The sequence below is a fragment of the Lissotriton helveticus genome, chromosome 3_1, assembly GCF_964261635.1.
Source record: "Lissotriton helveticus chromosome 3_1, aLisHel1.1, whole genome shotgun sequence".
Lineage (NCBI taxonomy): Eukaryota > Metazoa > Chordata > Amphibia > Caudata > Salamandridae > Lissotriton > Lissotriton helveticus.
The window spans coordinates 2,018,488,567-2,018,502,425 of NC_136061.1; the positions used below are offsets into that span (position 1 = coordinate 2,018,488,567).

General features: G+C 34.7%; 1 long non-coding RNA gene across 7 annotated transcripts in view; it reads right to left on the reverse strand.

Moving 5' to 3' along the window:
- Positions 1 to 13,859, reverse strand: part of LOC144824073 (uncharacterized) — a 347,831-nt gene that overhangs the window by 279,185 nt on the left and 54,787 nt on the right. For 4 of the 7 annotated variants that reach the window (XR_013608885.1, XR_013608889.1, XR_013608888.1 and 1 more), the window contains exons 3-9: positions 12,953 to 13,097; positions 10,923 to 11,089; positions 9,246 to 9,389; positions 7,223 to 7,389; positions 5,546 to 5,689; positions 3,528 to 3,694; positions 1,852 to 1,995 (exon numbers count right to left, since the gene is read on the reverse strand). This is a non-coding gene — a long non-coding RNA (uncharacterized LOC144824073). The remainder of the gene's footprint in view (positions 1 to 1,851; positions 1,996 to 3,527; positions 3,695 to 5,545; positions 5,690 to 7,222; positions 7,390 to 9,245; positions 9,390 to 10,922; positions 11,090 to 12,952; positions 13,098 to 13,859) is intronic. The other 3 variants (XR_013608887.1, XR_013608884.1, XR_013608886.1) reach the window with 3 other exon arrangements.

A 13,859-nucleotide genomic window follows, 5' to 3' on the forward strand; every position in this document is an offset into this window, starting at 1 on the left:
CTGAAACAAGTCAACAGCATTCCCCATTACTTCTTTGGAATGCAATGGATGAACACTATAATGTTCATAAATTTCTTCACTTCTAGAGACATCACCTTTTTCTATTTGCCCAGCAGAGACATCAGTGTCGTCCTGTACAGTTGTTTCCTCTTCTCCCACATACACATTTTTATAGTACTGACAACGTTGCCTTTTTGACTTTCCTAACATCCACTAATTCTTGCCAGATTTTCTTACTCTTAGTAGGAACGCCATTAACTAGAATAACCAGAGGTTCCTCTTCTACTTTTTCGACACCAATTGTATCAATATTTTTCTTAAAATCTAGAGGCAAATAAACAACTCTTCCTTTAATCCTCCCTGTAAATCTGAAGGAGGCAATTTCCCTGTCTTAGGCTCCATGCGAACAATAGCCTGAAAAGGATGCACACATTGAATCAGAATAGACTCATAGGTATTTAAATCCATCAATTCAGACGGAATGTCTACCAACTCCAGATTATTATGAACAGCTCTAGCAGGCATTCTGTTTTCATTTAATTTATTATAACAATATTTACAAATACGTTGATCAGAACCCAAATCAAAACAATTTTCAACCAACAAATAAGTTGCAAAATCCTTCCCCTCATTATTATTTATCTTTTCGCTTTTTACATATAAATCAACTAATCTAGTCTGATGCTTATAATGAGTTCGTCGACAACACACACAAGTAAAATTAGGCCTTTCACTTGAATTGACCTTTCATTTTCAAATGTTTCTGTACTTATAATCTCTACATTACCTTCTATTACTGTATCAATTTCTGCACTGACCTCTTTTTCACCAAAGTAACAAAACTCAATTTCATCACAAATGTTTTTGACATCTAATTCAGTTCCATGCAAAAGAGCACTGTTTAACTGTTTTAGTTTAAGTGCTGGACTTTTTGCATAATACAACCTTCTCACTAACTTCCTCACTGTATTATGATGCACTGCTAACATCCTAAAATGGTGAAAAACACTCTGACATACTTTTCTTGAAAGACAAGCCAGTGAATGCCCTTGCAAACCTGTTTTTTCTCTCACTCTACAAGGATCTATCTCTTGTAAAATTTTCATTTTTTGTTTCACACTTTTCTTAGTATATGTCCGTAAAAAACTGAGAAACAAATAAATTGAATCCTGTCGCACACTACAAATACTACTACAATTCCAAGTATACACTGGAGCCTTAGGACATCTACCTAAAACTTCATCAGCTAACACCTCTTCTGTATTTCTAGGCACAATCTCTTCTTTTTCAACCGGACAACCGTCCTTCACCTCATATGCTCGAACACTGGTGTCAACTGCATGCACCAAATCATTATCCTGAAAGTAACTTTCTTCATTAAAAAATGGCTCACAACTTGAACTATGCTTCCATTCTCCAGAAAAAACATCACAAAAATTAGTCCGATTAATTACTCTCCTCCACTTACATTTTGATTTGAACACATTGATTACCTTATCGAGTGTTCGAATACTATTCATTACCAAACTAAACAATTTATTTTTCACTTTAAATGCTTCATCCACAATCTTAACTGTTTTTTTTTCTTGTAAAAAGCGGTCTTTTTTTGATACCTCTTTACATTTTTTAATAAATTAGATATAATTCTATTATAAAACATTCGTCTACTAATTTTAATCAATTGATTTCTCCTTCTTTTGTTATAGACAATATCATCTCCTTCTACAGGTCGAACATTTTTAAAGGGACACACTGTCTTCTTTCTAATTACAGGTGTCTTATTCTTGTTTGAAAACACACGTTTTTTTTGACATTTAAATAAGTTCCTGAGAACATTTTTAGTTTGCTTACCAGGAGCATTATTTTTTTTCTCTGAAGATTTTGTTTTGGTTGAGTCCTCTTTTTTTTTTCTTAGACCTTACATTTTTTTTATAAAGTTTTTCACGTCTTTGTTTAGATGGCATATTTTTCTTTCTTTGTATAGATGATTATAATCTGTGGTAAAGAAAAAATAATATATTATAGACCACTACAAACATATTACATAGCAATTACAATAAGTAAACGATATAAACACTAGTATACAACAAAAGGCCGATTTACATTACATGTGCTTTGCTTTGTGTCAAAAACGATTTACTAATTAATATTATGTATTGCTTATATATAGGTGGCCTGTTTTTGGCCTGTAGAGACAGTGAAATAGTATGAGCAGATACACACATATTGCATGCAGAGACAGCCATGGTAGATTATATGTTACATCCTGGTCATGTGCCTAAGATCACACTGTGAGTCAAGCTTGATTTTAAATGGATCTGGGTGAATAATATGCTTAGTTGATATCTTTAAAAATATGGAAGTACATGTTTTTTAAGAACATGGTAGGTTACATGTAACATGCTGGTAATGTGCCTAAGATCACACTGATGGCTGAATCAAGCTTCACTCACAGTGTGATCTTAGGCACATGACCAGGATGTTACATGTAATGAGAAATTAATGTTATGTCTTGCTTATATATAGGTGGCCTGTTTTTGGCCTGTAGAGACAGTGAAATAATATGACCAGAAACACACATACTGCTTGCAGGGACAGACATGGTAGATTACATGTAACATGCTGGTCATATGCCTAAGATCACACTGTGAGTCAATCTTGATTTTAAAAGGATCTGGGTGAATAATGTGATTAGTTGATGTCTTTAAAAATATGGAAGTACATGTTTTTAAAGACATGGTAGATTACATGTAACATCGTGGACATGTGTCTAAGATCACACTGATGGGTGCATCAAGCATCACTCACAGTGTGATCTTAGGCACATGACCAGGATGTTACATGTAATGAGAAATTAATGTTATGTCTTGCTTATATATAGGTGCCTGTTTTTGGCCTGTAGATACAGTGAAATATTATGAGCAGAAACACACATACTGCTTGCAGAGACAGATGTGGAAGATTACATGTAACATCCTGGTCATGTGCCTAAGATCACACTGTGAGTCAAGCTTGATTTTAAAGGATGTATGACGTTACAACGCATACTTTTACAACGCATACCATTACAACGCGGTTTTTACCACGCATACCATTACAACGCATAGCGCTTTGGGGTGCTGGATAGTGAATAGTTTAATTTACTATTCCAACTCCAGTCCCCGTGGACACTAGGGAAGGTTATTGGATAGTAAATTAACCTATTCCCTATCCTAGAGCGCCCCCCAGCGCAATGCGTTGTAATGGTATGCGTGGTAAAAACCGCGTTGTAATGGTAGTGCGTGGTAAAAAATGCGTGGTAAAGGTTGTATACCGATTTTAAATGGATCTGGGTAAATTATATTCTTAGTTGATGTCTTTACAAATATGGAAGTAAATGTTTTTAAACGACATGGTATATTACATGTAACATCCTGGTCGTTGTGCCTAAGATGACACTGATGGGTATATGGTTTACTGCATAGGAAAGTCCAGACAAATCACTCTCAAACAGTAGATGGAACAAATATGGAATGCATTGACGAAACCTTGGATCTTCTGCATATAATCTTGAAGTCCGGTATTCAGATGCAGGAATTTGAACAGGTCGGTCGTCATATCGTCCACCTTCACCTGTTGGAAATAACTGTGGAAAACAACGAGCTTCCAAACTTTCTTCCCATACACTAATGGGACTTCCTTCGGCTTTTTTCATCTGAAACAAGTCAACAGCATTCCCCATTACTTCTTTGGAATGCAATGGATGAACACTATAATGTTCATAAATTTCTTCACTTCTAGAGACATCACCTTTTTCTATTTGCCCAGCAGAGACATCAGTGTCGTCCTGTACAGTTGTTTCCTCTTCTCCCACATACACATTTTTATAGTACTGACAACGTTGCCTTTTTGACTTTCCTAACATCCACTAATTCTTGCCAGATTTTCTTACTCTTAGTAGGAACGCCATTAACTAGAATAACCAGAGGTTCCTCTTCTACTTTTTCGACACCAATTGTATCAAAATTTTTCTTAAAATCTAGAGGCAAATAAACAACTCTTCCTTTAATCCTCCCTGTAAATCTGAAGGAGGCAATTTCCCTGTCTTAGGCTCCATGCGAACAATAGCCTGAAAAGGATGCACACATTGAATCAGAATAGACTCATAGGTATTTAAATCCATCAATTCAGACGGAATGTCTACCAACTCCAGATTATTATGAACAGCTCTAGCAGGCATTCTGTTTTCATTTAATTTATTATAACAATATTTACAAATACGTTGATCAGAACCCAAATCAAAACAATTTTCAACCAACAAATAAGTTGCAAAATCCTTCCCCTCATTATTATTTATCTTTTCGCTTTTTACATATAAATCAACTAATCTAGTCTGATGCTTATAATGAGTTCGTCGACAACACACACAAGTAAAATTAGGCCTTTCACTTGAATTGACCTTTCATTTTCAAATGTTTCTGTACTTATAATCTCTACATTACCTTCTATTACTGTATCAATTTCTGCACTGACCTCTTTTTCACCAAAGTAACAAAACTCAATTTCATCACAAATGTTTTTGACATCTAATTCAGTTCCATGCAAAAGAGCACTGTTTAACTGTTTTAGTTTAAGTGCTGGACTTTTTGCATAATACAACCTTCTCACTAACTTCCTCACTTTATTATGATGCACTGCTAACATCCTAAAATGGTGAAAAACACTCTGACATACTTTTCTTGAAAGACAAGCCAGTGAATGCCCTTGCAAACCTGTTTTTTCTCTCACTCTACAAGGATCTATCTCTTGTAAAATTTTCATTTTTTGTTTCACACTTTTCTTAGTATATGTCCGTAAAAAACTGAGAAACAAATAAATTGAATCCTGTCGCACACTACAAATACTACTACAATTCCAAGTATACACTGGAGCCTTAGGACATCTACCTAAAACTTCATCAGCTAACACCTCTTCTGTATTTCTAGGCACAATCTCTTCTTTTTCAACCGGACAACCGTCCTTCACCTCATATGCTCGAACACTGGTGTCAACTGCATGCACCAAATCATTATCCTGAAAGTAACTTTCTTCATTAAAAAATGGCTCACAACTTGAACTATGCTTCCATTCTCCAGAAAAAACATCACAAAAATTAGTCCGATTAATTACTCTCCTCCACTTACATTTTGATTTGAACACATTGATTACCTTATCGAGTGTTCGAATACTATTCATTACCAAACTAAACAATTTATTTTTCACTTTAAATGCTTCATCCATAATCTTAACTGTTTTTTTTTCTTGTAAAAAGCGGTCTTTTTTTGATACCTCTTTACATTTTTTAATAAATTAGATATAATTCTATTATAAAACATTCGTCTACTAATTTTAATCAATTGATTTCTCCTTCTTTTGTTATAGACAATATCATCTCCTTCTACAGGTCGAACATTTTTAAAGGGACACACTGTCTTCTTTCTAATTACAGGTGTCTTATTCTTGTTTGAAAACACACGTTTTTTTTGACATTTCAATAAGTTCCTGAGAAAATTTTTAGTTTGCTTACCAGGAGCATTATTTTTTTTCTCTGAAGATTTTGTTTTGGTTGAGTCCTCTTTTTTTTTTCTTAGACCTTACATTTTTTTTATAAAGTTTTTCACGTCTTTGTTTAGATGGCATATTTTTCTTTCTTTGTATAGATGATTATAATCTGTGGTAAAGAAAAAATAATATATTATAGACCACTACAAACATATTACATAGCAATTACAATAAGTAAACGATATAAACACTAGTATACAACAAAAGGCCGATTTACATTACATGTGCTTTGCTTTGTGTCAAAAACGATTTACTAATTAATATTATGTATTGCTTATATATAGGTGGCCTGTTTTTGGCCTGTAGAGACAGTGAAATAGTATGAGCAGATACACACATATTGCATGCAGAGACAGCCATGGTAGATTATATGTTACATCCTGGTCATGTGCCTAAGATCACACTGTGAGTCAAGCTTGATTTTAAATGGATCTGGGTGAATAATATGCTTAGTTGATATCTTTAAAAATATGGAAGTACATGTTTTTTAAGAACATGGTAGGTTACATGTAACATGCTGGTAATGTGCCTAAGATCACACTGATGGCTGAATCAAGCTTCACTCACAGTGTGATCTTAGGCACATGACCAGGATGTTACATGTAATGAGAAATTAATGTTATTGCCTTGCTTATATATAGGTGGCCTGTTTTTGGCCTGTAGAGACAGTGAAATAATATGACCAGAAACACACATACTGCTTGCAGGGACAGACATGGTAGATTACATGTAACATGCTGGTCATATGCCTAAGATCACACTGTGAGTCAATCTTGATTTTAAAAGGATCTGGGTGAATAATGTGATTAGTTGATGTCTTTAAAAATATGGAAGTACATGTTTTTAAAGACATGGTAGATTACATGTAACATCGTGGACATGTGTCTAAGATCACACTGATGGGTGCATCAAGCATCACTCACAGTGTGATCTTAGGCACATGACCAGGATGTTACATGTAATGAGAAATTAATGTTATGTCTTGCTTATATATAGGTGCCTGTTTTTGGCCTGTAGATACAGTGAAATATTATGAGCAGAAACACACATACTGCTTGCAGAGACAGATGTGGAAGATTACATGTAACATCCTGGTCATGTGCCTAAGATCACACTGTGAGTCAAGCTTGATTTTAAAGGATGTATGACGTTACAACGCATACTTTTACAACGCATACCATTACAACGCGGTTTTTACCACGCATACCATTACAACGCATAGCGCTTTGGGGTGCTGGATAGTGAATAGTTTAATTTACTATTCCAACTCCAGTCCCCGTGGACACTAGGGAAGGTTATTGGATAGTAAATTAACCTATTCCCTATCCTAGAGCGCCCCCCAGCGCAATGCGTTGTAATGGTATGCGTGGTAAAAACCGCGTTGTAATGGTAGTGCGTGGTAAAAAATGCGTGGTAAAGGTTGTATACCGATTTTAAATGGATCTGGGTAAATTATATTCTTAGTTGATGTCTTTACAAATATGGAAGTAAATGTTTTTAAACGACATGGTATATTACATGTAACATCCTGGTCGTTGTGCCTAAGATGACACTGATGGGTATATGGTTTACTGCATAGGAAAGTCCAGACAAATCACTCTCAAACAGTAGATGGAACAAATATGGAATGCATTGACGAAACCTTGGATCTTCTGCATATAATCTTGAAGTCCGGTATTCAGATGCAGGAATTTGAACAGGTCGGTCGTCATATCGTCCACCTTCACCTGTTGGAAATAACTGTGGAAAACAACGAGCTTCCAAACTTTCTTCCCATACACTAATGGGACTTCCTTCGGCTTTTTTCATCTGAAACAAGTCAACAGCATTCCCCATTACTTCTTTGGAATGCAATGGATGAACACTATAATGTTCATAAATTTCTTCACTTCTAGAGACATCACCTTTTTCTATTTGCCCAGCAGAGACATCAGTGTCGTCCTGTACAGTTGTTTCCTCTTCTCCCACATACACATTTTTATAGTACTGACAACGTTGCCTTTTTGACTTTCCTAACATCCACTAATTCTTGCCAGATTTTCTTACTCTTAGTAGGAACGCCATTAACTAGAATAACCAGAGGTTCCTCTTCTACTTTTTCGACACCAATTGTATCAATATTTTTCTTAAAATCTAGAGGCAAATAAACAACTCTTCCTTTAATCCTCCCTGTAAATCTGAAGGAGGCAATTTCCCTGTCTTAGGCTCCATGCGAACAATAGCCTGAAAAGGATGCACACATTGAATCAGAATAGACTCATAGGTATTTAAATCCATCAATTCAGACGGAATGTCTACCAACTCCAGATTATTATGAACAGCTCTAGCAGGCATTCTGTTTTCATTTAATTTATTATAACAATATTTACAAATACGTTGATCAGAACCCAAATCAAAACAATTTTCAACCAACAAATAAGTTGCAAAATCCTTCCCCTCATTATTATTTATCTTTTCGCTTTTTACATATAAATCAACTAATCTAGTCTGATGCTTATAATGAGTTCGTCGACAACACACACAAGTAAAATTAGGCCTTTCACTTGAATTGACCTTTCATTTTCAAATGTTTCTGTACTTATAATCTCTACATTCTCTTCTACATTACCTTCTATTACTGTATCAATTTCTGCACTGACCTCTTTTTCACCAAAGTAACAAAACTCAATTTCATCACAAATGTTTTTGACATCTAATTCAGTTCCATGCAAAAGAGCACTGTTTAACTGTTTTAGTTTAAGTGCTGGACTTTTTGCATAATACAACCTTCTCACTAACTTCCTCACTTTATTATGATGCACTGCTAACATCCTAAAATGGTGAAAAACACTCTGACATACTTTTCTTGAAAGACAAGCCAGTGAATGCCCTTGCAAACCTGTTTTTTCTCTCACTCTACAAGGATCTATCTCTTGTAAAATTTTCATTTTTTGTTTCACACTTTTCTTAGTATATGTCCGTAAAAAACTGAGAAACAAATAAATTGAATCCTGTCGCACACTACAAATACTACTACAATTCCAAGTATACACTGGAGCCTTAGGACATCTACCTAAAACTTCATCAGCTAACACCTCTTCTGTATTTCTAGGCACAATCTCTTCTTTTTCAACCGGACAACCGTCCTTCACCTCATATGCTCGAACACTGGTGTCAACTGCATGCACCAAATCATTATCCTGAAAGTAACTTTCTTCATTAAAAAATGGCTCACAACTTGAACTATGCTTCCATTCTCCAGAAAAAACATCACAAAAATTAGTCCGATTAATTACTCTCCTCCACTTACATTTTGATTTGAACACATTGATTACCTTATCGAGTGTTCGAATACTATTCATTACCAAACTAAACAATTTATTTTTCACTTTAAATGCTTCATCCACAATCTTAACTGTTTTTTTTTCTTGTAAAAAGCGGTCTTTTTTTGATACCTCTTTACATTTTTTAATAAATTAGATATAATTCTATTATAAAACATTCGTCTACTAATTTTAATCAATTGATTTCTCCTTCTTTTGTTATAGACAATATCATCTCCTTCTACAGGTCGAACATTTTTAAATGGGACTTCTTTCTAATTACAGGTGTCTTATTCTTGTTTGAAAACACACGTTTTTTTTGACATTTCAATAAGTTCCTGAGAAAATTTTTAGTTTGCTTACCAGGAGCATTATTTTTTTTCTCTGAAGATTTTGTTTTGGTTGAGTCCTCTTTTTTTTTTCTTAGACCTTACATTTTTTTTATAAAGTTTTTCACGTCTTTGTTTAGATGGCATATTTTTCTTTCTTTGTATAGATGATTATAATCTGTGGTAAAGAAAAAATAATATATTATAGACCACTACAAACATATTACATAGCAATTACAATAAGTAAACGATATAAACACTAGTATACAACAAAAGGCCGATTTACATTACATGTGCTTTGCTTTGTGTCAAAAACGATTTACTAATTAATATTATGTATTGCTTATATATAGGTGGCCTGTTTTTGGCCTGTAGAGACAGTGAAATAGTATGAGCAGATACACACATATTGCATGCAGAGACAGCCATGGTAGATTATATGTTACATCCTGGTCATGTGCCTAAGATCACACTGTGAGTCAAGCTTGATTTTAAATGGATCTGGGTGAATAATATGCTTAGTTGATATCTTTAAAAATATGGAAGTACATGTTTTTTAAGAACATGGTAGGTTACATGTAACATGCTGGTAATGTGCCTAAGATCACACTGATGGCTGAATCAAGCTTCACTCACAGTGTGATCTTAGGCACATGACCAGGATGTTACATGTAATGAGAAATTAATGTTATTGCCTTGCTTATATATAGGTGGCCTGTTTTTGGCCTGTAGAGACAGTGAAATAATATGACCAGAAACACACATACTGCTTGCAGGGACAGACATGGTAGATTACATGTAACATGCTGGTCATATGCCTAAGATCACACTGTGAGTCAATCTTGATTTTAAAAGGATCTGGGTGAATAATGTGATTAGTTGATGTCTTTAAAAATATGGAAGTACATGTTTTTAAAGACATGGTAGATTACATGTAACATCGTGGACATGTGTCTAAGATCACACTGATGGGTGCATCAAGCATCACTCACAGTGTGATCTTAGGCACATGACCAGGATGTTACATGTAATGAGAAATTAATGTTATGTCTTGCTTATATATAGGTGCCTGTTTTTGGCCTGTAGATACAGTGAAATATTATGAGCAGAAACACACATACTGCTTGCAGAGACAGATGTGGAAGATTACATGTAACATCCTGGTCATGTGCCTAAGATCACACTGTGAGTCAAGCTTGATTTTAAAGGATGTATGACGTTACAACGCATACTTTTACAACGCATACCATTACAACGCGGTTTTTACCACGCATACCATTACAACGCACAGCGCTTTGGGGTGCTGGATAGTGAATAGTTTAATTTACTATTCCAACTCCAGTCCCCGTGGACACTAGGGAAGGTTATTGGATAGTAAATTAACCTATTCCCTATCCTAGAGCGCCCCCCAGCGCAATGCGTTGTAATGGTATGCGTGGTAAAAACCGCGTTGTAATGGTAGTGCGTGGTAAAAAATGCGTGGTAAAGGTTGTATACCGATTTTAAATGGATCTGGGTAAATTATATTCTTAGTTGATGTCTTTACAAATATGGAAGTAAATGTTTTTAAACGACATGGTATATTACATGTAACATCCTGGTCGTTGTGCCTAAGATGACACTGATGGGTATATGGTTTACTGCATAGGAAAGTCCAGACAAATCACTCTCAAACAGTAGATGTAACAAATATGGAATGCATTGACGAAACCTTGGATCTTCTGCATATAATCTTGAAGTCCGGTATTCAGATGCAGGAATTTGAACAGGTCGGTCGTCATATCGTCCACCTTCACCTGTTGGAAATAACTGTGGAAAACAACGAGCTTCCAAACTTTCTTCCCATACACTAATGGGACTTCCTTCGGCTTTTTTCATCTGAAACAAGTCAACAGCATTCCCCATTACTTCTTTGGAATGCAATGGATGAACACTATAATGTTCATAAATTTCTTCACTTCTAGAGACATCACCTTTTTCTATTTGCCCAGCAGAGACATCAGTGTCGTCCTGTACAGTTGTTTCCTCTTCTCCCACATACACATTTTTATAGTACTGACAACGTTGCCTTTTTGACTTTCCTAACATCCACTAATTCTTGCCAGATTTTCTTACTCTTAGTAGGAACGCCATTAACTAGAATAACCAGAGGTTCCTCTTCTACTTTTTCGACACCAATTGTATCAATATTTTTCTTAAAATCTAGAGGCAAATAAACAACTCTTCCTTTAATCCTCCCTGTAAATCTGAAGGAGGCAATTTCCCTGTCTTAGGCTCCATGCGAACAATAGCCTGAAAAGGATGCACACATTGAATCAGAATAGACTCATAGGTATTTAAATCCATCAATTCAGACGGAATGTCTACCAACTCCAGATTATTATGAACAGCTCTAGCAGGCATTCTGTTTTCATTTAATTTATTATAACAATATTTACAAATACGTTGATCAGAACCCAAATCAAAACAATTTTCAACCAACAAATAAGTTGCAAAATCCTTCCCCTCATTATTATTTATCTTTTCGCTTTTTACATATAAATCAACTAATCTAGTCTGATGCTTATAATGAGTTCGTCGACAACACACACAAGTAAAATTAGGCCTTTCACTTGAATTGACCTTTCATTTTCAAATGTTTCTGTACTTATAATCTCTACATTCTCTTCTACATTACCTTCTATTACTGTATCAATTTCTGCACTGACCTCTTTTTCACCAAAGTAACAAAACTCAATTTCATCACAAATGTTTTTGACATCTAATTCAGTTCCATGCAAAAGAGCACTGTTTAACTGTTTTAGTTTAAGTGCTGGACTTTTTGCATAATACAACCTTCTCACTAACTTCCTCACTTTATTATGATGCACTGCTAACATCCTAAAATGGTGAAAAACACTCTGACATACTTTTCTTGAAAGACAAGCCAGTGAATGCCCTTGCAAACCTGTTTTTTCTCTCACTCTACAAGGATCTATCTCTTGTAAAATTTTCATTTTTTGTTTCACACTTTTCTTAGTATATGTCCGTAAAAAACTGAGAAACAAATAAATTGAATCCTGTCGCACACTACAAATACTACTACAATTCCAAGTATACACTGGAGCCTTAGGACATCTACCTAAAACTTCATCAGCTAACACCTCTTCTGTATTTCTAGGCACAATCTCTTCTTTTTCAACCGGACAACCGTCCTTCACCTCATATGCTCGAACACTGGTGTCAACTGCATGCACCAAATCATTATCCTGAAAGTAACTTTCTTCATTAAAAAATGGCTCACAACTTGAACTATGCTTCCATTCTCCAGAAAAAACATCACAAAAATTAGTCCGATTAATTACTCTCCTCCACTTACATTTTGATTTGAACACATTGATTACCTTATCGAGTGTTCGAATACTATTCATTACCAAACTAAACAATTTATTTTTCACTTTAAATGCTTCATCCACAATCTTAACTGTTTTTTTTTCTTGTAAAAAGCGGTCTTTTTTTGATACCTCTTTACATTTTTTAATAAATTAGATATAATTCTATTATAAAACATTCGTCTACTAATTTTAATCAATTGATTTCTCCTTCTTTTGTTATAGACAATATCATCTCCTTCTACAGGTCGAACATTTTTAAAGGGACACACTGTCTTCTTTCTAATTACAGGTGTCTTATTCTTGTTTGAAAACACACGTTTTTTTTGACATTTCAATAAGTTCCTGAGAAAATTTTTAGTTTGCTTACCAGGAGCATTATTTTTTTTCTCTGAAGATTTTGTTTTGGTTGAGTCCTCTTTTTTTTTTTCTTAGACCTTACATTTTTTTTATAAAGTTTTTCACGTCTTTGTTTAGATGGCATATTTTTCTTTCTTTGTATAGATGATTATAATCTGTGGTAAAGAAAAAATAATATATTATAGACCACTACAAACATATTACATAGCAATTACAATAAGTAAACGATATAAACACTAGTATACAACAAAAGGCCGATTTACATTACATGTGCTTTGCTTTGTGTCAAAAACGATTTACTAATTAATATTATGTATTGCTTATATATAGGTGGCCTGTTTTTGGCCTGTAGAGACAGTGAAATAGTATGAGCAGATACACACATATTGCATGCAGAGACAGCCATGGTAGATTATATGTTACATCCTGGTCATGTGCCTAAGATCACACTGTGAGTCAAGCTTGATTTTAAATGGATCTGGGTGAATAATATGCTTAGTTGATATCTTTAAAAATATGGAAGTACATGTTTTTTAAGAACATGGTAGGTTACATGTAACATGCTGGTAATGTGCCTAAGATCACACTGATGGCTGAATCAAGCTTCACTCACAGTGTGATCTTAGGCACATGACCAGGATGTTACATGTAATGAGAAATTAATGTTATTGCCTTGCTTATATATAGGTGGCCTGTTTTTGGCCTGTAGAGACAGTGAAATAATATGACCAGAAACACACATACTGCTTGCAGGGACAGACATGGTAGATTACATGTAACATGCTGGTCATATGCCTAAGATCACACTGTGAGTCAATCTTGATTTTAAAAGGATCTGGGTGAATAATGTGATTAGTTGATGTCTTTAAAAATATGGAAGTACATGTTTTTAAAGACATGGTAGATTACATGTAACA